The following is a 14,513-nucleotide window of genomic DNA, read 5'->3' as shown; positions in this document are numbered from 1 at the left end:
AAAACCTTACAGCTTACTTCAGTCCAGGACGAACTAAGCGTCGAAAAAGCGAAGAATGACTTGAGGAGAACGCGTAGAGACCTTTTTGAAAATGAGACCAAGCATTCTAAGCTCGCTCGTCAATGAGAATTCCCAAATCGGTGACCCTGTAGTCCGTTTCAGGTTAACTTTGCAGTGAAGAGGAAGCTATGAGGGAACCGCATCACTCGTTGCTATGACAACGAAAGCCTCTTAACCTATGTATCGATGCGCGGCCTCGGTAAGGTATGGCCGATTCTCGCCAATCTCGCAGAAAAAAATATTTTTTACGTGTAACGCGTAATGCTTGTAGAAAAAGTTGCAGTCAGTTAGTAACAATTAGCTAATGAAAAAAAAAGTCATTGTCGATACTTTCGAAATTAAAGTGCGGTTTTTGAAATCATTTTTTTTTTTATTGAAAAGTATCTTAGTAACTCCTATTAACCCGATTTTCACGTTTGAATTTGGGAATAGCCCCAAATAATAACAAAAATGATACGGAAAAATTTAGAATTCTTTTACTCACTTTTCTTGCTGAAATTTCCGTCGCTCACCCACCCGAACGCACGGTATACGTCGATGCCACTTGTTATCACTACAGTTTTAGTCATTTTTTACGGATTCCCATTCTATGGAATCCTCACTTGAAGTTGTAGAACTATCGGATTCTCTATTACTTATTAATTGTTGTTGCTCCAACATGTGTTCCACCGGGCCACCTGCAATCCAAAATTCCTCATCTTTTTCAATAACGTGCTTTATGCATTATTGCCAAAAAGAACGGAGAACGTTTTAGCGTGTCTATCTCTGGTGAAAAGAAAGATACAACCGTCACAGAAGGAAAAATACACTGCAAGCCTAAACCATTGTGAGTCTCTCTCTCTCTTGCTTATTTATATTATCTGGAGAGACACTGAAGGGTCATCTGGAGGAACAACCTTTGCTGTGGGGGAGAAAATGGCGTTGGTGTGGGTAAAAAAGAGACATTACTTATGTCAACACCCTCCGCTATCGGTTATTGGAATTCAGAAACCACCCCTATCCTACGAACACGGCAAGAAATACATAATTTAAAAAAAATGGGGGTGCCTGGAACCGTAACCTGCACCCACAAAGAGAGCCTCTCACAACGGTATCGGAGCTGATCTAGCAAATATCTCGGCCTTTTCAGGATCTGTATATACAGGCCCGTTGGGGCACTGTATTAAAGTCATAGAATTACTTCTGGGTTTACATGTTTTGTATATTTTGTAAAGGGAGCCGTCTTCACAAGAAGCTTCGGTGAGATAGTTAATATACACTGCTCAAAACAATTAGGGAAGCACATGGTTTTAGCAAAATTACGCAAAGATGTATACCGTTAAGTAACATAAAATGAATCATCCATAATTTAAAGCCTAGCAGGAAACGGAAGAAGAAAACTTCATATGCAAATCAAAGTTCATGACGTCAAAAACCAGAAAAAGGAGATAAGGGCAGAAATCGGGATGTTGCAGAAACGTCTGTTTTACTGCCATAACTGTGAAATTCGATTGCGCAGTATTTTTTTTTGAGACAAGGTGACTCGAGAGGATGTCTCAACAACGTGATTTACCGGAATCCATGGCATGGCGTGTTATAGGCAGACTGAAGATGGGCTGCTGAACATCGAGATTGGGAGCAACATGATTGGAGCCAAGTGCTGTTTACAGACGAGTCCCGATTCAGTCTGGAGTGTGACACCCGACGTGTTCTGGTATGGAGGGACAGGGGCACTCGAAATAACCCCGCATGCGTTCGTGAAAGGTCACAATACAGACGAGCTGGTTGGATGGTATGGGGTGGAATCAACATAGGCGGACGTACGGACCTGCATATCATTCGGAATGGCACTTTGACGGCCCGAAGGTATACAGACGAGATACTGCGACCTCATGTCATCCCTTACGCTGGAGCCATTGGAGATTCCTTTGTTTTCCAGGATGATAATGCCCGACCGCATAGAGCTCGTCTGGTGGAGAACATGCTTGAAGCTGAAACAATACAGCGTATGGAATGGCCAGCGTGCTCTCCTGACCTGAATCCGGACGACGCATTGCTGCGCGACCAAGGCCGCCTGTTACTGTTCGAGACTTGCAGATTGCACTTCTTGAGGAGTGGAACAGTATTCCCCAAAGTCTGATCGATAACCTCATCGCATTCATGGCAAACAGGTGTGCAGCAGTCTTAGCTGTTCGAGGTTTCCACACGCCCTATTAAAACTCATGCATCATGTCTAAACAGTACTTTTTTTATCGTTTACATATAACCAAATTGTTGCCCTAAATCATCTTTTCATGTTTTTTCCATATTTTCACAGAATTAAAGCTTAATTCCAAATTTTTTTACTTCTTTTTTCTGTATTGCGCATTGATACGCGTGTACTATCCATTGTATGCCAATACGTGGCTGTCTCGCACGGTTTTCTTCACTTTGTTGCTTGCTCCCCTAATTGTTTTGAGCAGTGTACCTTTCATTAACAAAATCCTTAATTTCTTTTTCTTGTTTCTCTAACCAGGCTGATGTATTGCGTTCTATGGTATGGATTGACCCTTCGTAAGAAGAGAAAAATCAGGAAGGCCCCGATTGTGAGCGTACGTTGCCATTTACGTCTGTGTCTATTTTGTCCTTGAGCCACCTTGGCAAAGCTAACGGATTACGCTTCGGGAGTTCTCGTGTAGAACTCATAGTTGAGCAAAAAGGATGCATTTCGACATCGATGATTCGAGTCAAAATTATTTTTATTCGTTATAATCTAAATTTATTTGATACACCGACTTCCAGAACCAGAATAGAGATTTTTCGGGGATTAACTGGCCCTTATGCGGGCCATCTATCCCCATAAGGGCTGGGGGCCCGTCGCGTCCCCCTGGTAAATAGAAAGACAAGAGAGTAGTGTATGTGTATCAGTGAAGTAAGTGTATGTATGTGGAGAGTAAGGGGCTTTTTTTTTAAAAATATTTCCATATTTTTTGTCATATTCGGGGAAAAGAATTTTCGATGATCTTATGGTTCATGGCTTTAACACATTTCTGCAGGTAAAGTGTCGGCACAACCTCAGATGTTAGTATTAAAATGACGAGTGAGATAGCGACAAAGCGTATTAAAGACGATATTATTGATACGCTTTGGATAGCGAAATTTCAAGCTGTGAAGAAGTTCAATTGTTCTAGCGATGGTAATTACGACAATGCGATGGTAAAACCAGCGTATCTGCTGTTCTCCGACTTTGAAACAAACTATATAAATAAATTAACTTTTTTTATCTATCAACCAAAAGTATTCAATAGAAATATCAAATTAAAAGTTTTAATCATTTTTTATTATTTTAGTTTTCATAATTTTTTCATGATAATTTATCCGCATCTATTATATAAAAAATTTGTAAGAATATGCTCAATTCATATCCGATTTTGAATTGTTATATAAAAGTTTACATTAGATGACAATAAAAAAATATTCTCCCTAATGATTTAGCGACATCTGTTGATGTAAAACTACATTATCGTATGAAAAAAAAAAATGTTTCCTTGTTTAGGATGAGAGATTTTACACTCGCGGCCCAATGCAAAAAAAAAATTTTTTGCTGCCCCCCCCCCTCTAAAAAAATTTTATGTGGTTGCTCCCCGACTTATAAACTTTCGAGTTACGAACGTAAATCTTGAAGGGGAATTTTTTTTTTTCACAAAGAACGCATTCTATTACACTCATTTATTTTTTTCATTATTTCAGGAACGCGTTGATAGTCTGGATCGTAATCAAACACTATCCATTGAGAGGGAATATTATTTAAATTAATCTTACAAAATTCATAAATTATTAGTAATAATTATTAATAATAATTAGCGTGGCTTAACTTGCTGGCATTTCATCGTGGCTCGAACCGCATTGAACAAACATAAATTTTTGTCATACTTTTAAAAAGCGCTTCATCATCTCTTTATTAAATATACGTCACAATTCGATAACTTTGATCATTTTTCGAATTTTTTAGTGCCGTGTTTTTGTAATTATTAATTTAAATTAATAAAAGTAAAGGAATCAAGAATCAAGTACTGGAATTCTATGACCTCCCCCCCCCCCCCCCATCATGAGCGCATCATTGGCCCCCGAGCCAAGAGATTGTTCGGAGGCCCTACCTGAAAAATTCTCAAAAAATTCAACTAAGTCTCGTTTTTCTGAGAGGCACTTCTTCTCTTCAGGCCCTTCGGGCACGGCCCGGAGTGGGGGAGGCATGTGTTAAGACGGCACTGTGTCTGTGCCGTAGGTTCGTACCAGGCATCCTCCTTTTTTAAGTTTTGAATCTGGTAACCCTATTTGAAGGGATACATAATCTGTATTTTCACTTATTTGTTCGATCATCCATATTGTCCGAATTCTTTTGTGGAAAGAAACAGTTATTTTTTCTACATAAAAAATCGATTATTGCAAATGAATGAATTTTGTTACCGAAATTTTCGTCTTAAAAAAATTTTATGCTAAAAGAAATAACAAACTCTCTCTCTCTCTCTTTTCATCATCGCGTGAGTTGCCTGAAATTTCGAGATCAGATGGCAGCACCAACAGTATATACGTAAATCAAGCCTCCATCGAGCTTACTGAGTTATAACGGCCGTACTCATCAACACAGTTTAAACTGTAATCGCAGGTGAAAGGATTGAAGATCGAAAACGGATTGGTTAATTTGAGGATTTCAACCAATCCATGTCGATCGCTAATCATTTAACCTGCGACTGTAGTTTAAACTGTGTTGGTCAGGGCACGGGCGGAGATGTGGGAAGGGGGCAATGCCCGTCCAGTGTCAAAGGTGGAGTCGACTGATCTAATGTATACATGAATTGACATCATCATCATCGTGCCCCCCACCAGACTTCCAAGTCTATCTCAGCCTATGGGTCAGGGCCGGATTAAAACGTTTGAAGGCGCTAAGCACGCGAACGATTTTGGTGCCACCTTCCCCCGTATGTAAAAGTATATATTACTCGATATTGAATCTATGAAGAAAAAAACAACATTAAATGAAATTTTACATTTCAGAAGTAACTAATCTAAGGCCGATGTTACACTGTAAAAGTTTGATAAAATTCATTTTATAAAACTTGAAAAATCCAGCCAATAAAGCTCACCGGTTACAATCGAACAAATGCAACCGATCAGTTTATTGGTTGAATTTTTCAAATTTTATAAAAGAACTTTTACAAAACTATTATAGTGTATTCCCGGCCTTAGACAGACCTTAATATTTTTAGACCTTTCTTTTTTCAAAATATTTTAAAAACATTTCCTCCCATCGACTGTTTGTTAGGATTTCACAAAGCAACCACTGAATGTTGGCATGGCCGATATTACATTATTATACAGGTACCCGTTCTTTCAGATGCATTTTCGGGTTGCAATCTGTTAGCATTTTTACTTCTACGGTAGATCGAACTAAAGCGTCTTCATACCTATATACTAGGAGTTCTGGATCCAACCACAAAAGGGTGGCTCTAGGCTGTATAGCCTATATATTCAAAAAAAAATAAATTAAAGAGCCCTCATGATACTGTTAAAATAGCTCAAGCTAACTTCATAGAAATTGCACGAAACCTCATTCCAAAAACTCAGCGTTAGCATGATCTCAAGTTTGAAATATTGTCAGTTTTTCTGTATTTGTACAATCAATCGAAAATTTTAGGATTTTCTGCTTGATGCTGGAAAAAAAATCGTACATGAAAAGAAAAAGCATTTTGGCAACTTTTTTGTGGTGCCCCTTTTCTCCTGATGCCCTAAGCAAGTGCTTATTTTGCTTAATGGTTAATCCGGCCCTGGTGTAGGCAGTGCCGTCTTAACGCATGGGCCCACCTGGGCACGGCCCGGGGGACTCAAGAGAGAAGGGGCCTCACAAAAATGAGATACGGTTGAAATTTTCTAGAATTTACCTGGTAGGGCCTCAGAAAAACCACTTGGCCCGGGGGCCCATGATGCTTTTAAGACGGCCCTGGGTGTAGGTGAATACGGCAGTAAGTAAACTTTCCTTATAGCTCAGTGGCTGAGAACGGTGTCCTCCATCTTTCGTCGGAACATCATGTGACTCGGTGAAAACAAACACGATCCCCCGTTATTTTCCTATGGCATAAATAGGAGTTGAAACATTAAATGAAAAAATCATTTCAGCATCGATGAAATAATTCCAAAATTCATGAAAGAGATAATTTCAGCATTAATGAAAGACAATTTCAGCATTAATGAAAGACAATTTCAGCATTAATGAAAGACAATTTCAGCATTAATGAAAGACAATTTCAGCATTAATGAAAGACAATTTCAGCATTAATGAAAGACAATTTCAGCATTCATAAAAGTGATAATTCCAAAATTAATGAAAGAGATAATTCCAAAATTAATGAAAGATAATTCCAAAATTAATGAAAAAGATAATTTCAAAGTTAATGAAAGAGACAATTCCAGAATTAATGAGATATAAATTCAGAATCAATGGAAGAAATAATTTCAGCATTAATGAAAGCAATTATGCTAGAAGCAATGAAAGAAATAATAATTAATAAAGGAAATAATTCCTGAATTAATGAAAGAAAATTCAAGAAATAATGGAGGAAAATTCCAGAATTAATGAAGGAAAATCTACAGAATTGATGAAGGAAAATTCAAGAATCGATGAAGGAAAATTCAAGAATTGATGAAAGAAATCATTCCAGTATTAATGAGATATAATTTCAGAATCAATGAAAGAAACAAATCCAGTATTAATGAAATAAATAATTTAATCTTTTTTCACCTTTTTAGAAGAGTTCTCTCTATCCTTTTTTTTCAATCTTTAAAACCCAATATATATAGACCGAACTGTACATTTCTATGGGCAAATTGCCAGGCGGGAACTTTGTTTTCACCGAGTCCCGTGATTTCCTTGAATTTGATGTCGCTGCAGTCAAGGCGGATGCATGCTCCCTTCGGTAATATATACTCGATGCAAGCCTCAGAATCTCTGTCGTCTGCTTCTCTCCAGGTTACTTGTTTTGGACGTCTCCTTGTGCCCTCAAAAAATTACTGAACTGGCAGTTCGAACTTCCAGTTCTGTTTGTGAGCTTAGCTTGTAGGGAACCGAACAAACCGACTTCTCGCCTGTCGTCTGCTCATTGAGAGGTTCTTCGTTTTGGACGTCTCCTCATGCTCAAATAAAATAGCCGAACTTTCAGTTTAAATTTCCAGTTCAGTTCATGAGCTTTGTTTATAAGGAACTGAGTGGAATATAGTTTTTACTTTAAACTTCATCATCACCACATGAGTCACTTTTAAATTTGAAATTAGATGGCAGCACATTACTATAAAGTGGAGTGGAAAAATTCACTTTTTCAGTCACTTTTTCGGTCAGTTTATAACCTTTGTTTATGGGGAGCAAAGCTGAATGAAGAATTGAGCTTTTTATACCTGAGCTCCATCATCACCACATAATGCACTTCTGATTTTGAAAGTAGGTAGCAGCACCAACAATATTTTTAAAAATGAATGTCTTAAAGTAATCTGAATTTTTAACTTCAATTCCCTTAAAATTGTTAGTGCCATTGTGAATTCGCTGCAAATGCTACAAGGCAAAAAAACACTGCTATTGCTGGACGGCGTAACGATTCGAGTCAACCGGTATATACGGGACTCTACTTCCTATAGATACAATATCTATAGGACGTACTGGCCTAGCCGGAAGACTGGATGCATTTATCGCACCCACGTCCTGCAGCAGGGGTCGGTGGGCTGGGTTCTTTGTTGGGACCATAGAGGCCTGGAGCCACAACTAGAAGTTTGGTCAGCTGTGTCTTTAATGAAACTCTCTTGTAATGTTGGCACACTCTTGTAATGTTGAAGCAGAGTTGGAAACCATTCAGAAAAGAAACCATAATCGGTGTTGTTAACTGGGGACAGTTCTTTGGCCGTGCGACCTGCGCAGCTGTATGGGGCACCGCCAGGTGCGGATCCATGGTCGATGTGTCGGGAGAAGCGAATTGTGTAAAGCCGGGTTTTCCGGGTTTTCCTAGGAATAGGTTTGTTGCGCAGCGTGAGCCGAATTAGACTATTTCGAACCGACAGAAACGTGTTACATTATCACGCTACGCGTTTTCCTTGCGAGACGCATCAGATCAGGCGGCTATATAAAGTATATGGCTTTGGCATCAGCTACTCTGTCGTCTGCGTGCTCCTGTTTGAACGGAAGGAAAAGAAAACACACGAGAGTGAAGAGAATATCGGTAAAACCACGGCGCACGACGCATTTGACTCCTCCAGAAGCAGTCAGCCAATAACGCCCAACGTAAAGCGCTGTCGTCAGGCGTATCGCGCTCTGAAGGAAAACAGTCATGCTGCTTTTCTTATTGTTGAGTGTACGGCGTGTCGCGCTGGGCGAATCACGTTGCGCGTGGTTACAGGAAACCAAAACCCGGCTTTAGAGGAGGAAGAAGAAATCACTGATAACAGCGTGCCCCCTGCGAGCACGAAAGAACTCCCCCCCCCCTCGCGTCTACCTCAGCTGATTTTCCTCCCCTGCCGCCAGACCAGACCAGAATGAAATTTATTTTCCCGGGCCTGGCCCTTTCGGGCCAACTGCGGGCTTACAAATTGTAGCCACGGAGACTACGTATGAAGAGAAAGACAAGAGAGTATGTGGTTTTTTTTGTGCATGTGTATGAGAAAATTTGTCAAGATCGGGATGGTCATTTAAGTTTAACGACTGGTCTGGTAACACGTTTTGCAGGTAAATTGCGCCACAACCTTCTGTTAGTATTTTTAACAGGAGAAGAGGACAGTGAAAAGAAGCTGTGAAGAACGTGCCGGTTTTTTTTTTTTTTTTTCCTATTTTAAAAAATTTTGAAGTTTTCAGTGTGAGTTCATTTCCGCCGGACAATGCGACAAGTTTTGTGAAATCAGAAAAGGAGGGGGGGGAGGAGAAGGGAAGAAATGGGGGGGGATAGAGAAAGTTGTTAGTAGTTGTTAGGGGGGGGGAAGGGGGTGACAAAGGAAAGGAGGGGGGAGGAAGCATGAAATACAACACACAAGCAACAACAGAAAAGTGAAAATCTCTTGCTCTGTTTGCCGTAAATTACAGTGAAAAATTACTGAGAATTTTTTTTTTTTTTTTTTTTTTTTTTTTATGTTCCCTTCAGGGATTTAAGAGGTTCCCACCCAAACGGGTAAATTACATGTATCCTGGGGGAAATTCAATTCCCAGAGTATGAAAAAGTTCCTAGGTTACGAGCATATTCTTGGGTAATAAAAAAGCTTGGTTAAATAAATGTATTTACAAGGACATGGTTACAGGAATTTTATGCAGAAAAAAAATATATACAGAGGTAATCTGCCTCGACTGGGTCCCTGGGGCTCGGGCTCATGCGAGCGGGTCGCGAGCTGACCGTTACCCCGATCCGCGTGAAGCGAGTAGCTCCCAACAGAAGAGGGAAATACTGCAAGGCAGCTAGCTTTACATGTTAAGCCTTTTCCGTTAAGCCTTTTTTGGTGTACGCGAGGGAAGCCCTTTACGATTATAGTAGTAATAAAAAACTTTCTCTTTTTTTTTTCCCCGCAGCGCCCTCTGACGAGAGAGAGGAGGCGTGGGAAAAACAGCTGTTTGAAGCAGCCAACGTCTTTTTCCTTTCTTTTCCCTCTTTTTCTCTCTCCCTGACCTTCAACAACGGTTGTTCGTGACGTCAGCGAGAGGGAAAAGAAGATGTTTCTTATCGTTATTTCAGCTTGGAGATGATTCTGCTCTGCCTGGGAAAGGCAATTTTGGGAAAAAAGAGCGGACTTTTAAAAAGGGGGAAACTCCCCTTTAATGTTTATGTTTATGTTGGTCAAACGACGAAGTGTGTGTATGATATGCGTGCCATTAAAGATCGTGCCACTGGAGTGCCCAGATTTGTTTTGGTCTCCGGTACTTTCTTACTTCGTCAGTGGCGTAGTCAACAATATTCCTGATGTGTGGGTAACGGGATTCGCTCATTCTATCGAATTGGCTTTGGTTAAGCTCGAGTATGTACGGCCAGAGGTGTGTAATCTGGAGGTCAAGGCGGATGTTGGCATTACGAAGGAACCAAGGAGCTCTCGTCAGTTGTCTGAGGATCTTGTTTTGGCGTACTTGTAGGCCTTTTATGTTGAGTTTCCGAGCGTGGGCCCAGACTGGTGAGGCGTAGAGCATTGTGGGGCGCAGAATTGATTTGAAGAGTATTGTCTTGTTTGTTAGGGACAATTTGGCTTGGGGGAAAGTGATCTTGTTTAGCATGCCCATAATGTTAACTGTTTTGTTCCTGGCCATTTGGACATGCTCACGGAAGAGGAGTTTCTTGTCGAGAAGGACTCCCAGATATTTAGTTAGTTGAACTGGTGGGAGGTTATGGCCTCCGAAGCGAAGAGTGTGCCTAGGAAGCTTAGTTTTCCGGGAAAACCACATGAATTGGCACTTGTTGAAATTCATGCGGACGTCGGAGTTAGTGCACCACTGTTCTATGTCGAGGGCTGCATCCTGGAGGTTCCAAAGGGCGTAGGCTGGCTTCCTGTGACTGCAGAGAATTGCTGCGTCATCCGCAAATAAGGCAATGATTCCATTTCTGGGGGTTGGGAAGTCATTCATGTAGAGCAAGAAGAGCTGTGGCCCAAGAACGCTTCCCTGAGGGACAGAGGCCCTTACGGGCCTTGAGGAGGAGAGGGTTTGGCCAATCTTGACTTGGAAGGTTCGTCCCATGAGGTAATTGAAGAAAAAAAGTATGAAGTGTGGTGGAAAGTTCATGTTAATTAATTTTGCAAGCAATGTTGCGTATTCACACTTGTCAAACGCCTTCGAGATGTCGCAGAACAGGGCTGCCACTGAGTCCTTGTAATTGAAGGCATTTGTCACAAATTCAGTGACTCGGAGCAGTTGCGTGACACAAGAGTGTTCCGGTCTGAAGCCGTGCTGCTCCGGTCGGATTATATTATTTGTATCAGTGAATTGAAATAGCCTAGTGGCGATGACTCGCTCATAGATTTTAGAGAAATTTTTGAGGAGCGAGATCGGGCGATATGAGGTAGCAACATCCGGGTCAGTTCCGGGTTTGTGTATGGCCCGTATGACTGCGTGTTTCCAAGGAACTGGGAAGTGGTTTATGTTGATTGATGCATTTATAATATTAGTAAGTGTTGTGAGGTGTGCAGGGGCCATAAGTTTAATTGCCTTGTTGCTGATGCCATCGGCTCCTGGGGCTTTTTTGGAATCCAATTTTTGTATGAGTGATTTAACTTCCTCTTCATTTGTGTTTGCCATATGTCCAGGATTGTTTCCCCTGTGGTATCGTATGTAGTTGGATACGCGTTGGCAAATGTCAATTGTGTCGTCCCTTGGCTGGACCCTGTTTGGGGAGAATTGACGCTCATAGGCGTCAGCGAAGGTTTCGGCTATGTCGGACTCAGAGAAAACGAAACCGTTTCCTTTTTTGATCTTTGTGAGTCGTGTTTGCGGAGGCCTACAAATTTTCCATGCTCGCCACAGGTTCCCATTTTCGGCTGTAGCATTTCCAATAAATTCTGAGAATCTGTCATTTGTGTATTCTGCAACGTCTCTTTTTATTTCGCTTTGTAGACGATTGAGGAGCACTTTGTCCAGTCGTCGTCTAAAACGCTGCCATTTTTTTCGGATTCGGTTTTTAAAGGCTATTTTTTGTAGAATATCTCTCGGGAGGCCGTATCGGAGGTCAGAGAAGTGTACTTCGCTAGAAGCGAGGTCAATGGCCTCCTGAAAGCGGATTGACAGTTGTGAAACAACCTCATCAATTTGCGTGGGCGTTTCCGCTGTGATAGGGATGATGTTGTCGTTTTCTGTTAATTCTTGGAATTTGGTCCAGTCGACCCGTTTACTGATTCGTTTGGATCGTGGGATGTGAAAGTCGACCTCGAAAAAAACAGGGTTATGGGGGGAATTTAGAATGACCTTGGTGTGTGTGTCAATGTCCCAGAGGAAATTTTTTGAGATCCCAAAATCTATAACATCAGGAGCTTGCCGTGGGCAACCGGGGATGTGTGTAGGGGTGGGAGAAGAGTGAACTTGAAGAAATTTGTTCATACAGTATCGTCGGAGGGCTACGCCATGCTTATTTCTTTTTTTGCTGCAAAAGAGGGGGTCCTTGCAGTTCCAATCGCCCCCAACGAAGACTGGGGTGTTTGTGTCAAAAATAGTATTTAGAAGGTTGACGTCAATTTTGTTTCGGGGCGGCTTGTAAATTGAGCAGAAGATGAATTTTTTACGCTCTATGAAAATTTCCACGGCAATGGCCTCCATTTCTGATGAGGCTGGGAGAACAATATTTTGGAAGGGGATGGTGTTCCGGATGTAAATTGCTACTCCGCCTCCTCTATTTAAAATTCTGTCCCTTCGTGCCATAGTGAAACCTTGTAGTTTCGGTTTGTTGCTGGGTAGCAGCCAGGTCTCAGAAAGCATTACTATATCAAGCTGGGCTCGGTGGACCTCCTCCTGCAGCTCTTTCAGGCTATTTTTTAGACCATTACAGTTCCAAGCCATAATTCGTAATGGTCTGGGGGGGACACTAATTGTTTGAGCTATTTTTAAGCAGGGATTGGAGTAGTACAATTAAAGTTGTTATTTCCTCTTTTTTAAGCTGTGTTAGTTGGTGAACAAGTGTTTCAGGTAATGTGCTGGTGGGGGCTGAGGCCAACTGCTTGGGAACTTCTGTTTCAGCTGTGAGGGTCTGAGCGCACACTTGGGTTTCGGGTCCAGAGGTGTCCTGGGCCAAATTTGAGTTTGTTTGCTTGTCGTTGATTTCAAGGTTTTCTTTTTCTGGGAGTGACTCGTGAGCATCTTCGAAAGATTCTTCGTCCGAGTCAATTTCTTCGGTTCTAAGGATATAGTAATTGTATGCAGCTGTAGCTGCTCTTTTGCTGGTGTCCATCTCCTCTAGCTTGGAGGAGAGTTCATCTAATGGGGCTTGTTTGTGTTCCACAGCTAGCGGGTGTACGCCAGCCTGAATTGTGTTATGCAATTTGGTTTGTTTTTCTTGCATTATTTTGGCTTGCTGAGCAAGGGGTATCTCATGAGAGGGCTGAGTTTTCGGCCCGGTTCCTGGCCCGTGGGGCCGTGAAGGGCGAATAGTGAGAGTGTCGGTACCAAGCGTGAACTCTTCTTCGTTTTCAATGGTTGGTAGGTTAGTTCCCAACTGGGTACTCGTGGGCTCCGGGGGGGCGCTTCCTGGGAGGGGGGGAAAGTCCTCAGCAGAAATCGGCCTGAGGTGAAGGGGGAGCAGGGGAATAATAATTCTGCCCTTTTCTTGTTTTTTTGGATTGGGGTGTCTAGGGCAACCTGGGAAAGTGGCTGTGTGAGGGCCACCACAGAAGGCACATTTTATTTTTCTTCTGTCTCCTTTATCCCTACATTTGCTTGTTTCATGCGGCCCGGAACAGAAGGCGCATACGGGCTTATGTTTGCAGAAGAGGGCCGTGTGGTTGAACGCCATACAGCGCCTGCATTGTATTGGGGCGGCGTTGCCCCTGTATCGTTCAATATCTATGGGGATACCAGCTAATTCTTTTATGTTAGCAAAATTTTTATTTTCAATAGTGATTTCCACCAAAAATAAGGGTAGGGGCCTGTTTCCTGCTCTGGTCGTCATGTTGGAGACCTTAACTGTATTGATGTTCTGTTTTCGGAGCTCTTCTTTTATTTCATCAGGTCTAACATTTGCTGGGAGCCCTCTAATGACAAATTTAAGTGTTTTTTCAGATTGTAATTGGTAGGTATTGTAATTAAATTTCCGTTCATCGAAAAATTTGGTTGCTGTTCTGTGGTCAGTTTCTGTGAAGACTTCAACCACTAAAGTATTTTGTGTTGGTTTGGAAGTGGGGGGTATTTCACAGAGGGCTCGAAGGGCGCCAAAGTCTGTCAGCCAGGTGTTTCCCCAGTTCCTAAGGATGATGGCAGGTATGTTTTTACGCCTACGAGGGCGTCGTGCAGGTTGGAACCCTGCATTATTCTGTATATCATCTTGGTCGTTTTCGTCCTCGTCCGACGGGGGCGTAGGAGCATTGTTTATGTTTATATTAGCTACGGGGGCGTTGCCCGGCGGTGTTGAGGGGGCGTTACCCTCAGAAGTGTTATCATTCGGGTGGGTTTGGCCCACCATATTTGGGGAGGCAATTCCTCCTGTGGTGTTTACATCCGGGTAAGTAGTGCTTACCAAATTGAGAGGGGCGTTCCCCTCAGTGTTGTTTATGTTCGAGTGGGCGTTTTCCACTGAATTTGGTGACAGAGTTCGCTCTGTTGACATGCTGTCATGGTCCGGTTTGTCTGATACCGGAGAGAGGGGCGAGATCGGAGTGGGGGCAGGGGGAGAGGACAGATGTTCAGATGCATCTGTTATGGCTTGTTGCACTCTTATGTCATTTGAGGCAGTGGTGTTTCCTGGCAACGAGCTATCCGCAGTGGAGCTGGAGTGAGCGGTGGAGCCGTTTTG

This window comes from Pholcus phalangioides, unplaced genomic scaffold (assembly GCF_987345545.1).
Source record: "Pholcus phalangioides strain wild (caught in Gottingen) unplaced genomic scaffold, Ppha-v1.0 ptg000020l_1, whole genome shotgun sequence".
Taxonomy (NCBI): domain Eukaryota; kingdom Metazoa; phylum Arthropoda; class Arachnida; order Araneae; family Pholcidae; genus Pholcus; species Pholcus phalangioides.
This window is presented reverse-complemented; position numbering follows the sequence as displayed.